Consider the following 26,226-nt stretch of genomic DNA (forward strand, 5'->3'; position numbering starts at 1 on the left):
TTTCTAAAATGTGGCCAATTCTTAATAAAGCTCTAGACAAAACAGAAGTCTACAACAGCAAGACACACAGAGTGCTTCCTGGGTGCCTGTTCTAAACCCTTACAGCTTTGTCAAGTGGGCGCCACTGGTATTCCCATCGTACATGCCTGGGGTTATCCAAGGGCATGCAGCTGATATGAGCTAAGCTGGGGTTAAAGTGGAAGCAATCTAGTTCTGGTCCTTGCTCATATCTGCCTTGCTTCCCAAACTTCCCTCAGTGTGTAGAATATTATGGTCGCTTTCCTGGAAAATCCAACACATGTTAAAACTGGGTGAAGGATTCCCTCAGTGTGTATAGACAGAATAAGATTATAGCCTCAAGTGATTAAAAAATGGGTTCCCATCCATGTGACTGTTTGGTGGACCAGATGAAACTGTGCTGATGGGGACAGTTCTTTGTCATGAGGGGTCTAACCCACAGGGCTTGTGCAGCACCCACATTCCAGTGGTGATGTAGCTTGTGGTCCCATCGTTAGCACCTCAAGAGCCCTCATGTTTCCCAAACTGTCTCTAGGGAAGCCCTATCACCCATTGAGAACAAGTAATTTAAAACATCCTGTACCATCAAGTCGTATTTTCATTTTCATGTTATGTGTTTGTCATTTTTCTATCTTTGCTTCTCCTTAGTTCTCTTCTCACGGAAAGTTTTTAGAGTCAGTTCTATGGGGGTTGTTTTTGTTCTTGTGTTTGCCACCCCGCCTCCCCACTCCAAGCAAGCAGTGGCTGTGGCCTCCTCTGGCCCAAAAGACCATGTATGTTCCCCAGTGTCAACTTGTTCATGCACAGAGAAAACTAGGAAGTATTTACATCTTTTATTTCCTAAAGAGCTTGAGTAAGTACATCTCTTTATTGAACGCGTGAACAGTGCCAGCAAAGAATAACACTGAAGTTGCTGTTTAGCCACTATGGCATCAATGGGATGGCCCTGCAAACCTGATGTGGCTGTTCCCAGCTAGTGTATCTGTGATCGGTCTGAACCGACGGGTCATTCACGTTTTGCTCCCACCTTCATGGCTAGTCACTGCATCATTTCCTTTGGAATGAGACGGACCACTGCGTGCTACTTCCTTGCAGATCATATGGAACATGGGTTTTTGGTATAGCTGCTTTTTGGCTTGGCCAATGAATTTGATTTTACTCATTTTAGGAGTTATTCGGCTTATGTAATTTTTTATAGGTTTATGCCAATCACCTGGAAATTGAGTATTTAAAACTCTGTTGATTAAAAATTGGCTTAAGGAATACTCAAAAGCTGAGGTTTCTTCAACTATGTGGAAGGCTTCGCATGGTGAATCAAGCCTAGTAGGACCATAGTGTGTGTTGGTGATGCCTAAGGGGACTTACACACAGACTGTAGGATATGGGATTAGAAAAAAATATTCATCGTATTGTAAAATTCACCTTACAATTTTCTGGAAATTTCTCAGCTGCCAGGTTTTGTCTTCAGGGTTTTATTTATTTTTGGCCAGAATTATTGCTGGAAGTGTAATGGTTTAACAATTTTTAACAAAAGCAAGGTTCAGCATAAGTAAAGAAAAAAAGAGATGATGTGAAATTCAGATTAGCCACAGGGCCCTGTTTTTCTCTGATTTTAGGGATGTGAGGTCTGCCTCACACCACGTGGGTGTTTGTATGTATTGTGTAGAGAAGAGAGGTTTTTCTTACTACAAAATTCCTTCTGCAACAATGGCCTATGGCTTACCAATTTGGAAGGAGGAGAGATAAGATTTTGTCTATGATCAAAATAATGTTGCTCAGCCAGGAGGATGTCCTACCATCTTTCAGAACCTTTGAGGCACCTACTCTGTTCTCCTCACCTAGAACCGCACCTGGAGCCAGGTTACTAAGAACTAGACCTGGCTGCAACCTGATCATCCCGAGGCATGTTCTGAAATTTTACGGCAGTGTGTAAGAACCTCATCTTCTGAGTTGATCAGCTTTTTCTATGTGCTGCCAATTTGCAACGGGTGGCAGGGATTAAAATCTGTGAGTGTACAACTGAAGGAGGTAAGCTTTAACCCTACATTCCCTTCCAGGGCCCTCTGGCCACTCTGGAGTCATTGCCCCAAGGGAGAGAGACAGTTCACAACCCCAGGGCTCAGGTCAGGCTCGCAGCTGAACAGCACACCCACTGCCTGTTACTGAACTTCTCGGTTCTCTCAAAAGTTGTGAAGCTGACACTGTGGGGGCAAATGAAGCTATGAACCTCAGAAGGGATACAGCCTTCCCGAAATCCTGGTAGCTCAGGTTATAAATATTCTCATCATTTTCTCTTCCCTGACCTGGAGCAAATGTTTCTGAAGAAACGATCAAAAGGAGAGAAAGTGTTGGGGACAAAATTATTTCCCCTTGCTTTTCTGCTGACCAGACCCATTAAAAGGAACTTATAATGTCACTTTATTTTTAGGGTGACAAAGACTGGATTTTACAATCTCCATCATTTTGACAGATCATGGTCTGAACATTTTGATTTATCTTAAACATGAAAGAGTGTTAAAAATGAAGTTTAATGTAAGGTAATATTGTCTTTGAAGTGAGAAGCTGTCATTTTGTTTTGTTTTAAAGATTTTATTTATTTTTAGAGAGGGGAAGGGAGGGAGAAAGAGGGAGAGAAACATCAATATGTGGTTGCCTCTCACTTCCTCCTAACCAAGGACCTGGCCTACAACTCAGGCATATGCCTTGACCGGGAATCAAACCAGCAACCTTTTGGATCACAGGTAGCCTGTCAGTCCACTGAGCTACACTAGCCAGGGCAAGAAGCTGTCCTTTAATTTTTGTGCGGGTCAGGTTCTATTTTCATATATATAATTTATATCTATATTTATGTATATGTAAATAAAATAAGACGTATATGTCATTTCAGTTGAGGCTGTGTCAGGATCTGAGTGGGTAGATTTCAGGAATCAGTACTAATTTGGAAGTCTTTGACTTTTGGCAATTGGCTTTGAGTAGTCTGAAGCATTGGGGGCTTGGCCTTTGAAGTCAGATAATCCAGCTGTTCCAGTTTACCACTTACAAGCTCTGTGACATGAAGCTGTTTACTTATCTCTCTGCTACCCAGCTATGTATGAAATGGGGATAATAATAGAATCTACTTGATAGGCTTATAGGATTAAAGGCATTAACGTTTGTAAAGCCCTTACTGCAGCCTACCTCACAGCGAGTAATAGATGTTGACTCTGGCTGGAATACGCTACCTGTAGTTTGTGCCTCTCAAACTCTAGGCATTCAGAACTAGTCAGTAGGGAACGGCTCATTCTCTTGTCCCTAACCAGCAAAACAATGCCTTTGTCATGCAGCCAGAAAGCTGTTGCTACCCAGTCTGGGGCCTGGCAATGTGGTTTTTAGTGGTACCAATCTGAGTGACTCAGAACTTTGGGTGGAGCCAGAACTCAAGAAACCGTAAAAGTCTATGATTGGACTCACTCAGAATAATAGAGTATTATTTTAACATTGGCTTGATTTATCATGTGTGTGTTTCTGCTCTTTAATCCCCTCAGCAATGTTCAACAAAGTGATGTAAGAAAACAAAGGAAATCAGAACGTTTTCCCCAACTCCTCAGTGGCCAAATGACTTTCACCTCTCATCCCTGGCTCCAACTTACTTCTGTGTTTCATATCATTAGAAACGGAGGAATCTTGTAGACTGGTACCTATTTTGAAATTCTCACGACAAAGAGCTCTTACGTGAATATAAACCTGATGGATTGTGTTGCCTTTGTGGAGGCTGAGAAAGACCGTTCTTGGGGATGCCTCTCCCTGTGAACGCTTTGGTGGGTCCAGGGAGAAGTTGGAACAGACTCTACGGGAGGGGCAAAGGGAGCTGGAAAATGGTTGCAAGACTCAGCTCTCATTTGGGTTATTGAGTGGTGCCCGACTGTCAACCATCTGGGCATGTACAATGCATCAGCCAGTCTGTGAGCACACAGACCAGCAGATGCTTAGCTGGTGAAGATACAGGAGTTGAGAAAGTTGTTTCTGGAAAGACTTTCATGAACAGAGATGGGTTCTGAATGCCCACCAGTCATGGTCTGTGTATCTGCCACCGGAATAGGGTGGAGCCATGACTATGGGTTTTAAGGTGAGTTTCCCAGCCCATTCTGTGCTTGAGCTCCTGCGTTGTCCCTCCTCTGTTAGGTGGAACCACACAGATCTGTGCATACTCCTGCCCATTAAAATAAAACACGTGCATCACCAGTATTTTATATAATGCAGCCTAGCAGATCGCAAATGCAAGGACAGAGACCGTGTTCTTTTCTTCCTGACAAAACTCAGTTTTGTTCTGTCTTGTGTCACAGTTGCATTTTGTGCTAATTGTCTCCCTGCCTGGATCTCACCTTCACATCCCTGGACACTTCATGATAACCCCTAAATGTGGTTTTTCTCATCCATTTATTTCTTAGGAAATAATCTGTTTAATTCCTAGGTGAAGGGAGGGCCACTGTGGGGGACTGACTGAAGTGGCATTTTATATTTCCTGTGCCCATGGCAATGTCCAGGGTAGGCAAGGGCTGGCCACGGGCATTCAGGTCAGATGAGCAATTAAAAAACCAACCAACCAAACAAACAGAACAAAGCCACCTTTCCAGATTTCTCCTCAGTGAAGGGAGGCTGCTGAAGCCCCTTAAAGTGTGTTCTATTTGATGATTTGAATAGAATTAGAATCTTTAGATGACATAAAACACAAATGCGAGAGTGCAGAATTTGGTTTCTGTGTTAGTTTTAACTGACCCACAACTACATAATTTTAGCTAATATTCTTCCTAAACGCCCCTTATGTGGCACTTAGTTCTGTATTCTTCAGTCCTGAGGATGCGCTTATTCTTCTGAGTCCCATCACCGAGGCCACTCCCAAGGTAATCTCCGTGAGACTTTTCTTGACCCTACTCTGGACAGAATTAATTGGTTTCTCCTGTTTTCCTATAACATGGACTCATCCTGTTATTAGATGTTTGGCTCCCCAGCTCGGATTATGAGCCTTTCCAAAGCTTTCCTGTATAGCTCACATGGTAGGTAGAGCACTATTATTGAAGTAACTAGATGGCGAAAATTAATGACCTTGCAGTCAGAAAAAAAAATAGAAAAAGTATTCAAATTTTCTGTGGAAAAAAAGATTTTATATTAAGGGTTTTTTTTTTCAGACTACTACGTATAGAATTTCATTACATTGGCTGTCATTCCAAAGAAAAACATTATACCAGGTGTCAGAACTCAGTCATATTTATAGGGAGAATAAACCTTGGCCATTAACAACAGCTTCTCTGGTTACAGGATTACAGTAACTGCTGAGAATGTAAGTGCTTTCAGAAGTCTACAGAGGACTCATTAAGGTTTATACAGGCAATTTTAAATTAAGCATAGAAAAAGTAGTAGGTGGGGAGTGGGGGCGAAAGAATGTTTCCACAAATTCACACAAGACACAGGACTGTTCCAGTTGTATGATGTTTGGGAGAGCAATTTGGACCTCGGAAAACCAAGTATATAAATACAAATAGCGAAATATTGCCAAGAGCCTTCATCCCAAGAGGGTGAGTGGTGGAAGCACTGAGAATATTGTTGCTGTGTTCTAGAGACAACAAACGAATACCATTGAAGACTCAAGGGTCTAGTTTGAAAGGAACGTTGTCCTTCGCTCATTGCTACATTAAGCTCACTGGAGTCTGAGATTCTACTTTGTTGATGTATAAAAACATTCAGAAACTCTGCACTGCCAGGCAACTTGAACTCCAAAAAGATGACAAGTAGCAGGAGATGTTCAACCAAGATGCAGTTCCCATGAAGATAAAAAAAAAAAAAAAGAGTAAAAGGAATAAATACCAAATGATTAAATAAAGAAACTCCTTTGCAAATTGCAGTTAATGATAATGACAATTACTGGACCTCCTTGTGGTTGTTTTTGCCCAATGAATGGTACATCTCTGTACTTTTGTCAAAAGCACTCTTGTAGGATCGTCTAAAATGTGCATCGCACTAACTATATGGGAAGTAGGACTGAATCCTATTCTTGGCCATGGAAAACGCGTGGTTACACAAATGCCAACATCCTCTCCTGGATGTGGAGCACGGGTCCCGTGCCCCAGGACCCCCTGGTGCTCCCTGTGCCTTTTCCCCTCTTGTCTCCACCTTTACTCTTTCAGCCCCTCACTCTGCTCGTTTGCCGTGTCTCTTCCTGAAGCCCCTCAAACCTCAGTCACCGCTGTTCCCCTGCTTTGCTGTCTGTGCTCAGCCCCTCTCCTGCCCTTTGCTTCCTGCAATGGGAGAAAATGCAGCACATTTACTTGACAACGGGAGGGTGAACAACACGTAGTCCAGCCCATACAGCTTCACAGACGGAGGGTCTCAGTGGGTTGTTCTTTTGGACGAACATGTTTGGCAAGGAAACGAAGGACGGAGTTGGGCAGTCGTCTGATGGCTTTTCTGAAGTTCAGGAAGGAACAGCAGTCCCTCTGTGGAGCCTTTTTACTGCTTCTTTGTTTTCCACTTCATTGATTTCTGCTCTTTTGTTTTCTCCTTCCGTCACTTTCCTTTGGGTCTATTCTGTGGGTGGGTGTGTTTAGACTTGTATTAGGCTCATGTCGTAACGATCGCAGCATCTCAGTGATAGAGCAAACTACAGGTTTACGTTTTCCTCCTGCAAGGTCCACTGTGATGCTCCAGGTTGGGCAATGCTCCACCACAGCCCTCCTCCAGCTGGTGACCCAGGCCACGCCTATCTATGGTTTCTCCAACTTGAGGCTTCACACGTACCCTGGCATTATCCATCTGGTGGCACGGGCTGTGGGACATGGGAAAGTGAAACTAGGTAAACAGCTTGCCTAGAAATGACCAATATGGCTGCCTTAATGGGAAGAGAGGTCAGGAAAGGGGTACTGGTGACTCACATGGTCTCTGCCATGTTCCTTTTTTTAAACAAACAAAAAAAGCTTTATTTTTTTCTCTAGATTTTTCTTCAATTTCAGTGGACATTCAATATTATTTTATATTAGTTTCAGATATACAGCATAGAGGTTAGACACATAGTTTAGGAACTGATCCCCCCAATAATTCTATTACCCACTTAGCACCATACATAGTTATTATAATATTGTAGACTCTATCTACTGTGTTTCTTAAGTTGGATATTTAGGTCATTAACAAATAACTTTTCTAATATTAACACTTGAGACTACAAATTTTCCTCAAAATGCATAGATAGGTGTGAAGACACAGGGAGAAGTTGGCCATTTCTCTACAAGAAATGGCCTTTCTCTACAAGATGGCCTGTCTCTACAAGCCAAGGAGAGAGGCCTCAGAGAAAACCAACCCTGCTGACACCTTGACCTCAGACCTCTAGTCTTCAGGACTGTGAGAATGTACATTTCTGCTGGTGAGGCTGCCCAGTCCATGGTCCTTTGCTGCGGCAGCCTGAATAGACTAAGGCACAAAGTGATGCACAGCCCTGTTGGCCAACACTTGAGATGAGCCACAAGCCCCTTCCAATGGGTCCCTAAGCAGCTGTGTCTCACTCAGCGGGGCTCCTCTGGAAAGCTGCACAGGGGAGGATGAAGAGGGAATTTGTCTTCCAGGGCCCTCCCATCTCATTTTCCCATGGGAAATTCAAGTCCTTGTGCTTTCCATGTTGTGTTACCTAGCCTATCTGGTGGCTGTTCAGGTTGCTAGAGCCCATGTCATGCAGTGTGACCATCCAGCTGAGTCCATAAAGGGCAGGAAGAGCTAGACACCTGGGTGTGCAGGTGGTTGGCTTGGCTTCACAGTTGACCATCAAAGGGACACCTGGCCCCGATCAGCCCTGACAGGAGAACCAGGTAGCCCAGGTGAGTTGGTCAGGCACGGGTAGGGGTCAAGGCAGAGCAAGTGTGAGGGTCTGAGGCCTGGGGGATGCTGAGCAGAAGGGAGGAGGTGCACGAGATCCATGATACATCACTAATATTCTAGTTCTTGGTTAGGATAGTGGGTACATAGGCATTCACTTTACTGAGTTTAAAACAAAATAGAAAACATAAAGAAGCATGAACCAGTGATGATGATGATGTTTAAAGAGTCAAAAAGTAGTTCCTTCAATTCTGTTAGGTCCTGAGTTGCTTTTCAATTTTGAGAACCTCTATTTTCCTTACCTCCGGGAAATTAGATGGTTATTTTGAAAAGCTCATTTAAACCTGTTTGGGGGAGAGAAAGAACCAAATCTCCTGTAAAAATTCAACTGTTACCTCTCTAACAAGTTTTATTCACTAGCTATTATTTCAGAGATGAATAAAATAACATATGATACATTCGATTATAGAAAACTTTCTTTTAAAATCAAGCCTAATGAAATAATTGAAAATGTGTGCTTCTAATTTCCAAGTCTTGCTAGTTTCTTGTGTTTTGCTAAAAGTAGAATTGTTGCACATGTGTGTTCATATCCATTGTGGTTACTCACATGGCTACAACATGCAGCAGCCTGTGGTTAGCATAGACCCTGAACTTGACAAGCATTCTTGCTTTTCTAACATTCCTTTCCTATTGCCTCAATTAAATACTGGACACAACAAAACATCTTTCTTTAATTTTCTTTGCAGCCATGCTTACATTATTTTGTTAGCTATGTAAAGCTGTGCGCCCGATGGTTGGCTTTCTTTTGCTTTGGTAATTAATTGACTTTTCATTTAGAAAAGAGTACAATGCTTGATGCATTGATAAGAAGGCAAAAAAAGTCAGTCACACACAGTACCGGTCACAGTCACTGCAGGAAGCAGATGACACCCTCGAAAGGAGTCATGGATGAGAGTCTTATGAATGAGTCACTTACAGAAATGTCAGCAGATGCAAAGATCCCACAAAGGATGGATGGCAAAGCACCCCAGGATCAGCTAGAAGAACTGAAGGTTAGTGGGGGGATTGGTTCCTGACACCCAATGAGGATGCAGCAGTAGGAGGGGGTGGGGGTGCTCACTAGGAGATATGATCTTTGGTAGCAGGGAGGGAGGGATCTTGGTAGAGGGAGCTAGGGGGAGGAGAATGTGTGTCCTGGGTCTTCTCTTCTCTGTCACTGACTCTCCCTTGACAGGACCCCACCAGAGCCAGAAGGCAGGAGAGTCCCATATATGTAGTGTCCAAGGGAAGCGTCCAAGGGAAGTCCTGTGGCCCAAAGCAGGGGTCGGGGAGGGGAGGTGGGGAGCAGCATCTGGCACACTCACAGGGCAATGGCTACAATGGTAAGCACATTTTAAACAATTTTTTCAAGTGAAATAAAGGACCTTACCCTTCGTGTCTTGACCATTACCATACAGTGTGGTGCAAAAGTAGGTTGATAGTTGTTGGTATGAAAAATAATGCAATACTTAATAATAATGATACAAGAATAAACTTCTGTGCTTCATATACTCCCAACTGTCAACCTACTTTTGCCCCACCCTGTATTTGTTCAGAGACTTTTTTTTCCTTAAAAAATTTTAGGTTTTGATAACTTTGTCCCATCTGAAAGGCTCCACAGGGCAAAGTTTCCTTTGGACCCTGGGGAACATCTGTTGTCATTCTTGATCTTATAGACTGACAGGTAGAAGGATGGCATAGGAAAGTAGGAAAGAGGGACAAAAAAAAAAAAGAGTGGCAGGCTAACACTTCTGCATGAGCCTTTGTATTTATGTAACCCACACATTCTTTAAAACTGCTTTTAAATGGAAGGTTTTAAGATGGTTAATCCACAATGTAGAAAGAGATCTTTAGCAAATAATGTATGACCTCACTTACACATGGAATCTTAAAACAAACCCCTACAAACCCGTGTTTACAACACAAAGAACAGATTGGTAGGCGCTAGAGATGGTGATGGGTGTGGGTAAAATAGGTGGAGGGGCTCTAAGGTACAAATTTCCACTCATAAGATCACTAAGTCCTGGGATAGGATCACAGCAGGCTGGCTACTGTTAACAAAACTGCACTGTCTATTTGAAAGTTTCTAAGGGAGAAAAATCTAAGGAGTTCTCATCACAAGAAAAAGTTTTGTATCTCTGTGTGGTGACAGATGTTAACTAGAGTTATTGTGGTAATGGTTTCCCAATACCTAGGAATATCGAATCCTAATGTTGTACACGTGAAACTACTATAATGTTGTATGCCAATTGTATGTCAATTAAAGAATGGAAGATATCTTTAGGAAATTTAGACATTTCAAGATGGAATAGACTAAATGCTCTCTGCTTTAGAAACTGAGGTGTCTTTGCATTGTGCTGTGTTCTTTTTAAAAAATTCTGAGTGATTTGAAGGATAAATAAAAGGGGAAGTTAATGCCTATAAATAGAAATAAAATTCAGTGAGTCTTTCATTTGTATGGAGGAGGATTCCTTTTGTGTTCCTCAGGAGAAGAAATTTCCTAGGGCACACGTCAGCTGGAAGAGCCCGTTGGAAAAAGCTGGTGCTTCTGCCGCCCGGGCTCTCCTTTCCGGAGCAAATTGTCCTTCTTTGTCCCCAAGACAGACACTCCCCTTCTGCATTGAATCATCAGGGGCTAAGATTTGCTTCTTGTTGCTATTCTATCACAAAACTGCAACTTCTGCAGGACAAAGAGTCTAAAATATGAAAATAGGGCATGAGCAGGCTCACAAAACATGTTGAGTGGATTTGGGGAAGACTTAGACAGAACGAGACTCTGAACATGTAAGATTTGGAGGGAGAAATATTCCTAGAACCTGGTACTTGCCCTCCAAAGGTGGGCTGTTCCAGGAAAACAGAGGGTGTAAAAGAAAAAGAGGGAAGAGTAAGGGAGGAGCCTCCTACTTGGTTCCTGTATCACTAAGTTTTATGTCTTCTTGCAAGTTGATAAAGGGGAAGAGTGTGCAACGAACCCCCCACTAGACCTAGGAGGTTTCCCACACTGAGCAGAGAGCTGTTCACCCCAGGAGCACTGTGTCTTTACTTTCTTGATATTCCCTGGAAGCCTAGAAAAATGCCTGTGTCATTCTGGTAGAAGAGTCTGTCATAATCATCTCTTGAATGTGATTATTCAAGAGAAGGAAAGGGCTTAGAAAATATTACTTGGTGATGTTGATGAACCTTGTGGAAATGCGCACTGGTTCTTCAGGTGTTTGGCAACTAAACAAAGATTTACTGTATATAAATAGTTTTAAAACCACTGCTTTGTTGAACTCTGCCAGATTTCTGACTGGCTAAGCTAGCAATGACAACGCTAACATTGTTTTATAATTAGACTTTTGTCTTTCCACCTCCTTAGAAGATTGTTAAGGAAATTCCAGGAACTCTGTGCTATCATATCAAGCATTCCAGAAAGCAAACTGAAACAAAACAAAATGTAGTGTTTTTGTTCCATGAAATAATCACCATTATTTCATGATGACAGTTACTGTCAGACTCAGAAGGGTAAGAACATTTTTTGTTGAATGGGGCTTATTGTTTTGTGGAAAATAACCAAACCCAACGACACTCAAGAGGAATGGTTAGGAGCCTTTGAAGAAGAACTTTCTGCCACGACCCCTCTGTTAAGACCATTCTGCTGCTCCTCACTCTTGGGCCATAAAATGTAATTTCATCTTTGGAATCTCAGAAAAGATATAAAGTGGTACACCCCAAAGCTATGAGGTTCTTTGCAAAAATGTGGAATTGTTCTCTTTTGCCCAGGAAGTCAGTAAGTTTGCTTTTGCTTTTTACACAGCACATAGGAATAGTTTACACGCTATCGAGCTTCAGGCTCTGGGGCTCTTGGGCTTTATAATCTACAGGAAGATCTGCAATGCCCTCTACCACCAAGCGTTCATCCCTGGGTAGTTTCTTCCCACATTGAATAGAGACGACCTGTGATACCAACAGTGATATTGCGGAAAAGACAGTGTGTGACCTTGGAGGTAGGTCATGAAGATACTGAGACTCCCACCTTGCTCTCTCTTGGACCACGCATCTGGAAGACAGCTGCCCTGTGGAGGACACTCAAGCTGTCCGCTGCAGAGTCTGGCCCTGTGCAGGGGCACGGAGGTTTCCCAAAGCACTCGGCGCTGTCTCACCAGCCTTGGGAGTGAGCCAACCTGGAAGTGGATCCTCTACCCTGTCAGGTCTCCCAAAGACTGCAGCCCCAGCTGACATCCGACAGTCACCTCACAGGAGAGTCCTAGCCACCCACGTGACCAAACCAGGTTTCTTTTTTTTTTTACTCTGAGGTTTTATTTATTTATGAAGAACTCAATGAATTTTAAGTTTAAGAATTTAATAATGCATGGTTTACATATCCATCACCTCATACACTTTGCAATTTGACTATTTGCTGAGTTCTTTACATAATTAATGTATTTACATTTAATTTTCTGCCATTTTCCCTTTATCTACAGACATTCTGTCACCTTGATGAAATGACTTTTTCTTGCTTTTTTACCCTGTAAATGTATTTCTTGTTTTTAAAATTTTTTTTCAAATGTAGTTTGTGTTCAATATTATTTTGTATTTGTTTCAGGTGTACAGCAAAGTTGTTAGTGGGGTGTCCAACCTGTGTCCCGCAGGCCACGTGGGGCCCAAGATGGTTATGAATGTGGCCCAACACAAAACCATAAACTCACTTAAAACATTATGAAATTTTTTGTTTTCATTAGTGTTTGTGTATTTAATGTGTGGCCCAAGACAACTCTTCTTCTTCTGGTGTGGCCCAGAGATGCCACAAGTTTGGATACTCCTGGTAGACAATCACACACTTTACACAGTGTTCCCTTGATATTTCCAGTACCCACCTGGCACCATATGTAGTCAGTAAATATTATTGCTTATAGTTTTTATGCTGTACTTTACATCCCCCATGACTATTTTTAAAGTACTAATCTGTACTTTTCAATCCCTTCATCTTTTTCACCCAGTTTCCCAAGTCCCCTCCATTCTGGCAACCACCAGTCTGTTTGTTCTCTGTATCTATGAGTCTGTTTCTGTTTTGTTTATTCATTTATATTATTCTTTAGATTCCACATATAAGTAAAATCATATGGTATCTGTCCTTCTCTGACTGACTTATTTCTCTTAGCATCCTGCCCTGTAGGTCTATCAATCCTACCGCAAATGCTGAGATTTCATTTCTTTTTATGCTGAGTGATATTCCACTGTATGTATGTACCAGAGCTTTTTTATCTACTCATCTATTGTTGCTTCAGTTTCTTTAGTTGTAATTGGTATGTTCACTTTTTTTATTTCTTCTTGATTCAGTTTTGAGAGATTTTATGTCACTAGGAATTTATCCATTTCTTCCAGACTGCCCAATTTGTTTGCATATAGTTTATTGTAATATGTTTTCAAACAATCCTTTGTATTTCTGTGGAGTCAGATGTTACTTCTCTTTCATTTCTGACTTTATTTATTTGGGTCCTCTATCTTTGTTTTTTATAAATTTTTATTTTATTGATTATGCCATTACAGTTGTTCTATTCCCCCCTTCATTCCCCTCCACCCTGTACCCCCCCAACCCCTACCATTCCCCCCCTTTAGTTTATGACCATGTGTCTCAAGTTCTTTAGATTCTATATTTCCCATACTATTCTTGCCCTCCCCCTATCTATTTTCTACCTACCGTCTATGCTACTTATTTTTGGTACCTTCTCCCCGCTTCTCCTCCCACTCCCCTGTTGCTAACCCTCTATGAGATCTTCATTTCTATGGTTCTGCTCCTGATCTAGCTGTCCTTTTAACTTGCTTTTGTTTTAGATGTGGTTGTTAATCACTGTGCGTTTGCTGTCCTTTCACTGTTCATCTTTTTTATCTTCTTTTTCTTAGATAAGTCCCTTTAACATTTCATATAATAAGGGCTTGGTGATGATGAACTCCTTGAATTTGATCTTGTCTGAGAAGCACTTTATCTGCCCTTCCATTCTAAATGAAAGTTTTGCTGGATAGAGCAATCTTGGTTGTAGGTCTTTGGATTTCATGACTTGGAATAACTCTTTCCAGCCCCTTCTTGCCTGTAAGGTCTCTTTTGAGAAATCTGCTGACAGTCTGATGGGAACTCCTTTGTAGGTGACTGTCCCCTTATCTCTTGCTTCTTCTAGGATTCTCTCTTTCATTTTAATCTTGGCTAATGTAATGATGATGTGCCTTGGTGTGCTTCTTTTTGGGTCCAACTTCTTTGGGACTCTCTGAGCTTCCTGGATTTCCTGGAAGTCTATTACCTTTGCCAGATTGGGGAAATTCTCCTTTGTTCAAATAAGTTTTCCACTGGTGGCTGTTCCTTTCCCCCTTCTAATACCCCTATAATTCGGATGTTGGAGCATTTAAAGATGTCCTGGAGGTTCCTAAGTCTCTCCTCATTTTTTTGAATTCTTGTTTCTTCATTCTTTTCTGGTTGGTCATTTTTATCCTCCTTCTGGTCCACTCCTTTGATTTGAGTCCCAGTTTCCTTTCCATTACTATTGGTTTCCTTTGCATTGCCATTCATTTCAATTAGTTTAGCCTTCATATGTTCCTCTAATTTGTGACTAAAATCAACCAGTTCTGTGAGGATCCTGATGACCAGTGTTTTGAACTGTGCATCTGAAAGTTTTGCTATTTCTTCATCACTTAGATTTATGGACTCTGGGGCTTTGCGATCTTCTTGAGCCATTTTTGGTCTGTTCGTGCGCATTAAGTATGAGGAGCGGAGCCTTAGGAGTGGGGCAGGGGAGGGCCTCCAGGGTGGGGTCGCTGGGTTGTGACGCTTTATGTGGTGGCCGGGTCAGAGTGGAGAAATGGCGTCCCCCTCTCCTACTTCCCACCGCTGGGTGAGGAGCGAAGCCTGAGGTGTTCACCAAGGTAGGGTCGTTCAGGTTGCTGGGTTGTGATGCTGTATGTGGGGGTGGGATCAGAGCCGGGAAATGGTGGCTGTCTCTGCTGCCTGCTGTCTCTGCTGCCTCCCGTCGCTGGGACCCGCTCAGTCCGGCCTCACTGTCCACTCCCTCACTGGTCTATCTGTGCAGGAATGTGCCAGCACAGTCAACCTGCTGCCCTTCACCCTCACCGGATCCGCTGGTTGCTCACTGGGTTGCGCCCACTAGGTCGCTCTCTGGGTCGGCCCTTTGCAACCCCACACCTGGGATCCAGGCACCTGAGTCCGTCTGACCGAGTTTTCCTGTGCAACCCCGCTCCGCCAGCTGCTGGTTTCGCCCCTCTTACAGGTCAGGCTGAAGAATTCGTTGTTATTGGACTTCCGAAAAGTTCAATTTTCTGTGTTCTGGCTGTGTTTTCTGTTGCTAATATTTTGTTGTCTCTAAACTTGGTTGTGCGAGAAAGCACGGTGTCTCCACCTACGCCTCTATCTTGGCGGAAGTCTGGGTCCTCTATCTTTGATTCTTGCTCAGCCTGGTTAAAGGTTTATCAATCTTGTTTATCTTTTCATAAACCCAGCTCTTGTTTTCAGTGATCTTTTGTATTGCTATTTTATACTTTAATTTGTTTATTTCTGCTCTGATCTTTATCATTTCTTTTCTTCAATGCACTTTGGGATTTTTTTCTAGTCCCTTTAAGTGTAATGTTAGGTTGTTTATTTGAGATTTTCTTATTTCTTAAGGTAGGCCTGTAATGCTATGAATTCTCATCTTAGGATTACTTTTGCTGTGTTCCGTAGATTTTGGGTGGTTGTGTTCTCATTTGCATTAGTCTCAAGGTATCTTTCAATGTCTTTCTTGATCTCATTCTTACCTATTCATTGCTTAGTAACATGCTATTTAGCCTTCATGTGTTTGTGTTTTTTTCTTGTGATTGATTTCCAGTTTCATACTATTGTGGTCATAGAAGATGCTTGATACAATTTCAATTTTCTTGAATTCATTAAGGCATGTGTTGTTTCCTAACATATGATCTATCCTAACAAGTGTTCTATGTGCATGTGAAAAGAATTTATATTCTGCTGCTTAGGGGTGAAATGCTCTGCAGATATTAATTGAATCTATCTGTTCTAGTGTGTCATTTAAGGCCATTGGTTTCCTTATTTATTTTCTGTCTAGAAGATCTATCCACTGATGTCAATAGGGTGTTAAAATCTCCTACTATGAATGTATTACTGTTAATCTCTCCCTTTATGTTCATCAGAATTTGTTTTACGTATTTAGGTGCTCCTATGTTGTGTGCATAAACATTTGCAAGGGTTATATCTTCTTGGATTGCTCCTCTTATCATTATCTAGTGTCCTTCTTTGTCTCTTACTATAGTTTTGTTTTGGAGTCTATTTTGTCTGATATAATTAATGCTACCCCACCTTTTTTCATTAGAATTTGCATAAAATATTTTTCCATCCTGTCACTTTTAGTTTTTTATACTTGCTGTCTTGCTGTTGAAGTTCTAAGTTCCTTGAGCATCTTTATAACTATTTTTTAAAAACCATCTATTTGGTACATTGCTTGCCTCCATTTCATTTAGTTTATTTTTTCCTGGAGATTTCTTCGTTTCTGTCATTTGGGGCATATTTCTTTGTCTTCCCATTGTGGCTGGCTGTCTGTGTTTGTTTCTATGTATTAGGTAGAGCTGCTATGTCCCTGAGTCTTAGTAGGGTAGTCTTATATAATAGGTGTCCTGTGAAACCGAGTGACACGGTCTCCTCAATCAACTGACCTAGTGCTCCAGGAATGTTCCTTGGTGGGTTATGTGATTGTAATTGAGTCCTGATGGCTGTAGGCATGTCAATGAGTGGGGTCACCCCTCAGGCTGGCTGACGGTATCAATCTGCTATGTACGGTCTGCTGGGTAGGTGCTGAGCACACAGAGCGGAATTCGCCTCAGGAGGGTCTGCTGCCTGCCAAGGTCTCCCTTTGGATGTGCTGCTTGTGGAGCTAGTTGAATCCTGCTCCGATGCTGTTTGAAGATGGCCACTGAGTGTGTTGGTTCTGTGCACTCTTGGGAGGGACTCTGGGGCAACCCAATGTCAGATGCTGCCTATGACCAGCCCTGGGGCACTTGTTTAGAGCTACAAAGCGATCTACAGATTGTGGCATCCTCTCCTCGCCCTGGGTGTACATGAGAAAGGTTACACTGTGCACTAGCACTGAGCCCAGGAGAGGTCAGAAAAAGGCCCAAGACACCCTGATATCTGTCTCCACTTGCCTTCTGCATGATGGCTGCCTGTTTGGCCAAGTCATAAAAGAGCACTGGAGGCATGTGAGTTGTGTGAAGTAGGTTCTCAGTGAGTCACCGGTTAGGGGTGAGTTGTCAGAGGGAGGGCCAGAAGCATTTATCAGGCCCAAACAGACCAAGATTTGGCTGTGTGAAGGGAGGGCTGTGTACTGGTCTGATATGCAAGTGAAAAATGTCATTTTTCCTAACACTACACAACTCAGTCTTTCCTGGATTCTTTCCAGATCTCCTGGAGACTGTGAGCTCAGTAGAGTGGGCTGCTAGGAGTCAGGAGGGTGGGGCTAGTGGATGTCCCATGAAAGGGAGACACCAGTCAGGCTCACAGGAACATGTGGGGAATGGCCTTTGTCCCAGAGCCAGACAGCACGGTCTCTGGCAACCCCTGGGTCTGCCTAGACCTCCATCCCCAGGCTCAGGCAGCTGACTCCTCCACAGGGCATGAGTTTTGAAGGGCAGCGGTCAGGGAGTTGGGAGGGTGGGGCTGCTGCATTTCCCCAGGCTGAGTCCGCAGAGGAGGGAGTGCTCAACCCAAGAAAGATGTCATCTGTGATATGGGAGAGTGACTCAGAACAGGATCCAGGGAACAGGGTGGCCATCCCTTTAGCTCTCTCTATGGAGCCTCAAACCCTAGTCTGTCCTCATAGTCTGCTCTAGTCTGCTCTTCCCTCCCTTAGCCAAAGCCCAGGTGAGTGGTGTTAACCCTTTAAGAGGGTAATTGAATATCTAGCAATCTCACATCTCTCTCTGGCAGACAAAATTCCCACTGATTTTTACAGTCAGATTGTTATGCAAGCACCTCTTTCCAACTCTGGTGCTCTGGGCTGGGGACGCCAGTGTGGAGTTGAGACCCCACACTCCTCAAGGGGAACCTTTACAGCTAAGATATCTCTTTGGATTTTCAGATGATGCCATATGAGGGTGTGGGACCAGCACTTTTGTATCTCCTCCCTTCCTACCAGTCTTGATGTGGCTTTGGTAAATCCTTAGTTATAAGAGTTATATTCAGATACTCCACAGTTTCAGGTTGATCATTGTGTTTTAGTTTTAATTCCAGTTTGGTCCTGGCAGGAGGTGAGTGTAATTTCCACCTACTCGACTGTCATCTTAGATCTCTTCCCAAATTTTCTGACTAATAGAGACAAGTAAGAAAATACATTTTTATTGCTTTTCCAAACTGTTAAATTTTAGAAGATTTGTTATACAACAATAGATAACTAATATACCAATTGATGATTATTAACTCGGAGTCACTAAGAATGATTGGGTGGTGACACCTTGCAGGACTGTGGGAATATTCTCTAAGAGGCTATGGATGCTTTAATCAGAATACAATATATGGTACTGATTCTCCCACAGTCAGAATTCATAAGTCCAAGAATCAAGGGGTAGAACTCTGAGTATACTATTCATTATTATCTCTAGTGATCTACCATCAGTAAAATTTTGGGTTCCCACCCCTGTGACCTTATAATTTGCTACTCTATTGGACTTAATTGCTCATGCTTCCCCCAGGAGATAATCAATGATTTCATTGAACTGGAAGTTAATACTGCCATTTAGCTACTTTGGGCCTTTCATGCCTCTGAGTTAACAGGCAAAAAAAGAGGGTTACTGTACTGGCCAGAGTCATACTTAATGACCTAAGAATGGGAACAAGGCAAGAATGTCTACTCCTACCACTTCTAGTCGTCATTGACCATAGAGGTCATAACATGTGCAATAAAGCAAGAAAAATTAATAAAGAGCATAAAGATTTGAAAGAAAAAAAAACTTTTATAGTTGCATATGGCATGATCCCTTGTGCTGAATGGTGATTCCACAAAGAAAAAGAAAAAGAAAGAATGACTGGAATAGGAGCCGAGGTGAGGCCCAAGTTCAGATAATAAAGTGTCCTTTCACTGCATAATTTATGCTAGAATTTGGGAAATCAGAGTGATATAAGGGGACTGGGTTTGGGGAGGCTGATTTGTGAGCAGTGCATGAGTTACAGTAGAGTGTGAATAAACATAGGATGAGATCAGAAATGGAGTAAGGAAAGAAAATGTTTGTTTCTAAAATTCTTACAACATTATTAATGACTTGGGCTTAGAAGGTAGATGGAACTAATCCTTGAAGAGCAAAATACCAAAGCAATACACATTCATTGGAGACACGCAGAGGTTAGACCCGAGGCTACCAGTGCTAAATTCTTGTTAGGTGTCACTCACTGGGTGCTTACTCATGGTAGAAATTGAGCATGCACTGCTAAAGAGTTTACAGAAAAATCTCTAACTTCTTCAAGACAGTATTTCAGAGAACCACTCCCAACTATCACAGATAATCAAACTCTTAAAGGGTAGAAGCACTTGAAATAGGATCTGTTGTAATCCTTAGAATATAGCAAGGAAGGGAGATACTATCAGAAGATCAGAGGCAAGAATTATGAAACCACAGACCTCCACTCCCACCAGTTTGGACCACTAGGTTGAAATCTCATATTAATCACAGTGAAGATATTTTATGAGGTATTGCTGGATTTCTAAGAATGTATGGCACTTCCAAAAGCAAGTTGAAAATGGACAGCAAGGTGTTCCTGAGGGCAAATTCCTACACCAGACCTGGTATGTGGAGCCTAAGTCTTGCCCATACAAGAAAAAGGCTCACTCATTAGGCCTCTAAAGAGACAAAAATGAGTAGTCAGCTAACTCTCAGCAAATGCAAACACACACTCACTTCAGGAGAGGCTTGGGGGAAAGGAAGGAGATGGATTTAAACAGGAATACACAGGTAGTTCCAAGGTTATTGCCGTGTTCTAGTTCTCAAGTTGCAGGGTGGGTTGCGTTGCTATCATTTTACATGTAGTTTGCATATATTTGTGGCATTTTTATTTCAGGCAAAATGGAATAATAAATAAATAAGACAGTACAATCTGTTTCTCTGACCTATTCCCACAAAGAACACAGAAAACAGATTTAAGGGTTTGGGCAGATGAAACTGTGAGTTTGCATTTGTTTGTTTTTCTTTTGTTTATTTGTTGCTTTCAGTTCTATGTGCCACATAGGAGTGAAATTATATGGTTCTTAATTTTTCTTACTGACTTATTTTGCTTAGCATAGTCTCAAGATCTATCCATGCTGGTGCATGTGGCAGTATTTCATCCTTTCTTAAGGCTGCGTAGTACTCCATAGTGTGTGTGTACCACATCTCCCTTATCCAATCCTCTATCAGGGGACACTTTGGCTGTTTCCATGTCTTGGCCACTGTGAATAACACTGCAATGAGCACAGGGGTGCATACATCTTTACAAATAATTGTTTTCAACTACTTTACATTTTCAACTGTCCTTTCTCTTGGATGCTGCTCGTGTACAGTTCTGAGACCAGAATTTTTATATCATCTTACAAAAATCTTTCTATAAATCACCCGACAGCCACATACATTGCTAACGAGAACACCAAAGGACACAGTGCCCACGGAGGACAACTTGGCAACATTTAGCATAATTATATCTGCATTTCACCCTTGATCCAGCAATCACACTTCTAAGAATTTATCCCAAAGTTACAAATAAGAAAAATACAAAATGCAACAAAGAATGCATAATGCCATTGATTGCAGCATTACTTATGATAGCAGACAATGGGACTGGAAACACCGATATGTCCTATCAGCGGGGCCGGGTTGTACAAACTGCTGTGCATCCACATAGCGCTAAGGAGCTACGTGGAGTGAGGGCACTCTCTCTGTCCTGCCAGGGTGTTCTATGGGTTAGTATACCCAAACAAAGGATACCGGCCCTTTTACTTCACCTTTCTTTGGTGGGTGGGTTCTTACTTATCCTTAAGACAGTACAAGCAATTGCCTTCTTAGAAACAACTTCTCTTTCTATTCATTCTCAAGACAGATTCGATGCCTCGCCCTTCTGCTATCAAAGCACAGCGTCTCTGTCACTGCCCTCCCTGAGTTGTGTCCTAATTATCTGTGTGTGGATCTGTCAGGTGGTCCATGAGGCTAATTTCTTGAGAATGAGATTCTTAACTCATTTATAACATGCCCAACAAATAATAAATCCTCATGGAATGAAGGAATGATAAACAAAGACAATTAATGAAGAAATCTGAACTTTGTTGAAGACACAGGAGGGGAATTCATTTTCAGAAGAAGAGCAATAGTTTCAACTTCTGCAAAGTAACAAAGTGTTGATCAGAACAAAGATACAGAGGTGCAAGCTGCAGAGGAGAGCATGTCTGGTCTGTAATGCATTTGGTGGAGGATGGGAAGGCTTCCCAGAGGAGGTGTTGCTGGAGGTGAGACTTGAGGGTTCATTCATTCATTCAAAACAGAATTTACTGGGCACATGCTATTTGATAGGCACCGTGGCAGAGACTAAGGGTATAAAAACAGACAGGTCTTTGAGTTAGGCGGTTTGACAGTGCGGCTGGGGGCGGCATTCCAAGAGAGGGAATGATTGCCCTAGCTGGTGTGGTTCTATGGGTTGAGCACCAGCCTACGAACCAAGAGGGGAAATGACTGGAGAGGCTGTGCTTTGAGAGGGCAAGGACTCAGAGCGAGTAGCCAGTTATCCAGCCCAGAAGTATTGTATGTGCACAATGTAATTTGTGATATGAGACTGGGTCAAGAAATTCTGCATATTACTTATTCTGAGTATTCTCAGCTTGTTATGGGCAAAGGTGCTTGCTGTGGAGAACACCCAAAGTTTTAGGAATCATTTTTGAATTGCAGATAATCACAATGGGGCAGTTACTGAGAAGTTTTCCCTTATACATGAAATAATGATTAGGATCCCTGAAAAAGAGGCATATGTTTTTGTTTCATAGTATGTATGTATGAGGCCTGTCCAGAAAAAGTGCAGCCATTGTTAGTATGATGAGAACAGTTTGCACAACATTGATGTAACCTAGCAGCCAAGGAGAGTGGACTGGAATGTGCATGTGTGAACAATGACGACTTCACTGTACTAGTCAGTGGGGGTGGTAGACACTGTTGAGTGAACATATGTACTGTGTGGCCATCACATTCAAAATGACTGAGCAATGGATCTGCATCAAGTTTTGCATTAAGCTTGAACACTCCTCCATGCAAACTATTGGGATGATTCAGAAGGCTGCAGCTATGGCAACTGGTGATTAGCAGCTTCATCATGACAACATGCCCATACACACGTCATGGCTTGTACAGAGATTTTTGGTGAAACATCAAATTACCCAGATGATTCAAATTTCCTAAGCCCAGATTTGGCACCCTGTAACTTCTGGCTTTTCCCCAAACTAAAACCACCTTTGGAAGGGAAGAGATTTCAGACCATTGATGAGATTCAGAAAAATACAATGGGGCAGCTGATGACAACTAGGAGAACAGTGTGAGGTCCCAAGGTGTCCACTTTGAAGGGGACTGAGAAGTCATTGTCCTTTGTACAGTGTTTCTTATATCTTGTATCTTCTTTAATCAATATTTCTGTTTTTTGTATTATGTGGTTAGATACCTTCTGGACAGACCTCGATGTACTGTTAAACCAAAAGGGTGATGATACTGGGACCATTAATTTCCATTCTTTTGGGGGACACATGGCAATGGAAGGTAGAACAGAGGTGAGGTGTATCACCTTTGGAATTCTCATTAAAATCATAAACGTATCAGCGATTTGAGCAAAAGTGGTCCAAACCCAGTGTAGATGAAAAGGGGGTTCTACAGAAAGTAATCTCACAAGGTGAACTGATGATAAACTTCTAATTGGGCAGGTCGTGGTGGGTAGTCCTGTCCAGGCATATATGTTTTTCAGTTAAAGATTTACCTTTGCCTTAAGCAAGCCCTATCCATTGTACCTGTGCATCCAGGTTAACACACCTTGAAATAAGTGCAACCACCCTCGAGAGAGCACATGAACTCTTAGTAATCCAATCCCCACTCTGTTTTCTCCTACCTTCATGCAATCTTCCTCAAGTTCCCTCTTTAATTTCAAAGAAATTAAAAGAAACTGCAGAACTAATAGCCCCCAAAGCAGTTGAGATCTTGCTTCTCAGCAACTGACACTGGTTTTGGCTCAAATAAAATCTTATAAAAATTCTTTACATGTTTGAACGTGTCCTACCTTGACACCTGGAATTCATGTTTTCATTTAAAATAGAGTAAGACGGTCCCCTCTTCGCACATAAATATGACCACTCAAGCTGACACTTTGTAAAATGATCCTCAAAATCGATGGCAAAAGTTAGCATTTTTCTGTGAACTTGAAAATTTTTTTTCAAAACATCAAATGCTCTGTCAGATTAATATGTAAAGCCGAAAAACAGTGGTAAAAATGATGTAACACTTTGTAATCTAAAATGTTAGAAACCTTGAGAATGAAAGAGTCTTATTTCTTTGTAAAAATTAATCAAGAATAGTTTGTACAGTGCTACCTTCTTCGTATCTTTCCTATGTTCTGGAGAACTGTCACCTTCCATAATTAAGTTAGAATCAGCTCCCAACATTTTATCCTTTTGTGCTTGAATGAGGGGGATCTTGCAGAGTTCTTCAGTGTGATTTTGTTTCTTTTGCCCACGTCACTTCCTCTGAAACACCTTCATGCTTTGTCACAACCCCATGTCTCACCGATGTGGCTCAGTTCACTTTCGCTGATCTTCTGGCTGCACACAGGGCCTCAGGACCAGGGCGGCATTCACACTCCCACGGATGGCTGCTGCTGCTGCTGTCCTCGCCTTTACTTTGATTGGAACTTCCCTTCTAGCCTTGTGACTTTTTGTTTCTCTGCTGCACTTCTGTTTTCGTGCTCCTTGATGATCCATTTTTATGCACTCTCTCGTACACACCTGGGTTCCGTGTGAGCTGAATGACGGACACACAGTGACCAGTCACCAATGGACTCTGGAAGAAGTGATGTTGACCGGTCACTGGTCGTGAGGTGCATCTGCTGCTCATGTGATTAGGTGACTGAAAAGCTAACAATGAAGTTTGTACTTAATGTAGTCTCTCACAATTAGTTTACTTTGGTAAATGCAGTTTGCCCTATGCTGTATGACTGGTGTCATTTAAGCAGACCACGGTGACTGAAATGTATGCATATTGGAATCCTTGCAGGGTGCTTGGTCTTGTCCACGCTGTCTGTGGAGTCTTTTGGTCCATTCCAAAAAGTCCTTGAAATTTGTTCTTGTCAAAAACATTCATGCTTAGAAAACGGTCTTGGGTTCAAATAGCCCATCATCTTTATTTCTACTTTGGCTTCCAGAATTAATACATAAAAATACTATCACCACGTTTTATCGGTTCAACAATTGTGTGTTGCAGCTTTATTGCCAATAATAATCCTGCTTGTTTTGGCAGCCTATCTGGTAATGGCGCAGGGGACTAGGTAGATAGGCCAGGGTTTGAATCTTGCAGAAGAGGAAATTTTTTTTTAATTATGTGGATCAAGTGTCTCTGGGATATTAGGGACAGAAGCAGATGCCACACTTTCAGCATGGACCAAATGCCTTCACAGGTGTTTTGAACAGGACCGAATATCTGCGAAACTACTGGGACTACAAAAAGTGTAGGCCAGTCCTGTCGACTGCTGTACTATCTGGATGGAGTTTATTTCTTCATTTTTGGTAATGGCAATCATCATAAAGCCAGCTACATGTAATCACCCTAATATAATTTTTTAAAGTTTATTTGCAAAAAGCTATCATTACAGCTAAAGTTAATTAATCTTGGGCGCACCTTTTCTCCAAACCTTTGTTTCTCAGGATGAAAAAAGATCCCGACAGCACTTCTCTTCTCTTACTCTTCATTTCCCAACCTGGGATGATCTTGAATTCCAGTTTAAACTTTATCTTAATTTATCCCTAAATGCCCTTGGTGGCCAGTCATGACCTTTTAGCTTTAATCTTAACTTGGACTCTGTCTTTCAAACAGAGCCAGAGTGTTCGGCCTTTGTTTTCCTGTCCTCAGTGCCTATGAGGGTCTCTGTAAACTGCTGTCAGGAGCAGGATGCACAGATTCCAGAGACAGGGAGGCTGGACCACCCTGCGGGAGGGCCGTGTGCTGTTGGCCACACACACTGGGGAGCTCACACACCCTTTGGTGGGAACAGAAGTTCGGCCTCTTGGTCTTTGGTGGTGTTTGGGGCGTGTTTTGTGAGTTCCACCATGTGTCTGTTTGCCTCTCCCTCCCTTCTCATTTTTTGGAAGGATTTCAGAGCAGCACAGCCCAGGGGTCATGCAAGGCTGAGAAAAGTGAGCGTTGAAGAAGATGCTCTGGTATTTTCTTCCTCTTGAAATACAGAACTCAGAGCAACAGCCAAGTCTGTATGGAGATCAGGTCTGATTGTCCCATAGCATGGATGTTGGTGATAAAAGGAGAAAGTTTTCCAGGGGGCGTTTCATTACAGACAGTGCTGAGGACTAACTTCACAGCTGGTTGATGCTAAGGCCTGGTGTTTTGCTCAACCTGCAGTGCCCCCTTTCCAGCTTGCTGGTGTCCTTGGGGTTGGTTGGCTTTTCTTCTGCTGCACTGGCTGATGCAGCATGAGCCCGAGGCCTGACTGGGTTGGTTCTAATTCTCACTCCCCCCCAGTGGTTATCAACATGTTAAAATGTTCTTCACTTTACTTGGGTCTGCAAAAATTGAGATCAGAAATGTCATGTCAAAAAAAAAAGGCAGCTACTTTTTAGCTTATTTCCATTTTTTCTGCTCCTTGGATTTCCTGGCCTCTGGACAACCCACTTAAGACATAGTTGAGGCAATAACAGCATAATCATGGAGAGATCACAGATGAATATTTAGGGCTCAGAAATTTCATAAATTTCCTGAGTTACTAGCTGTGTTGCAAACAAAATTGAGAGCAGGCATTTTGCCAAGAATTATAATACAAATAAACACAACATTATTATAAATATTTTAATAGTCATCAAAGAGGCCCAAACAAGAGAATATCAAAGACACACAGGATAATAGGCAGTGCCTGTGTAAAGGGGAAAACGAACCACTTCGTCAATTCGGGCAGGATGCCTGTTAGTTCAGACAATACTATGCAAGGTGTGTAACAGCAGCTCTTCACATCAGCCACTTCCATGTGGCTTGGGAAGGCTGCCATCACTGTCTCATCAAGAACCACATTTTCTATCATGTAAGTTCAAATGTCAGAAT

The sequence above is a fragment of the Artibeus jamaicensis genome, unplaced genomic scaffold (assembly GCF_021234435.1).
Source record: "Artibeus jamaicensis isolate MK-2021 breed Jamaican fruit bat unplaced genomic scaffold, CSHL_Jam_final contig_497, whole genome shotgun sequence".
Classification (NCBI taxonomy): Eukaryota; Metazoa; Chordata; class Mammalia; order Chiroptera; family Phyllostomidae; genus Artibeus; species Artibeus jamaicensis.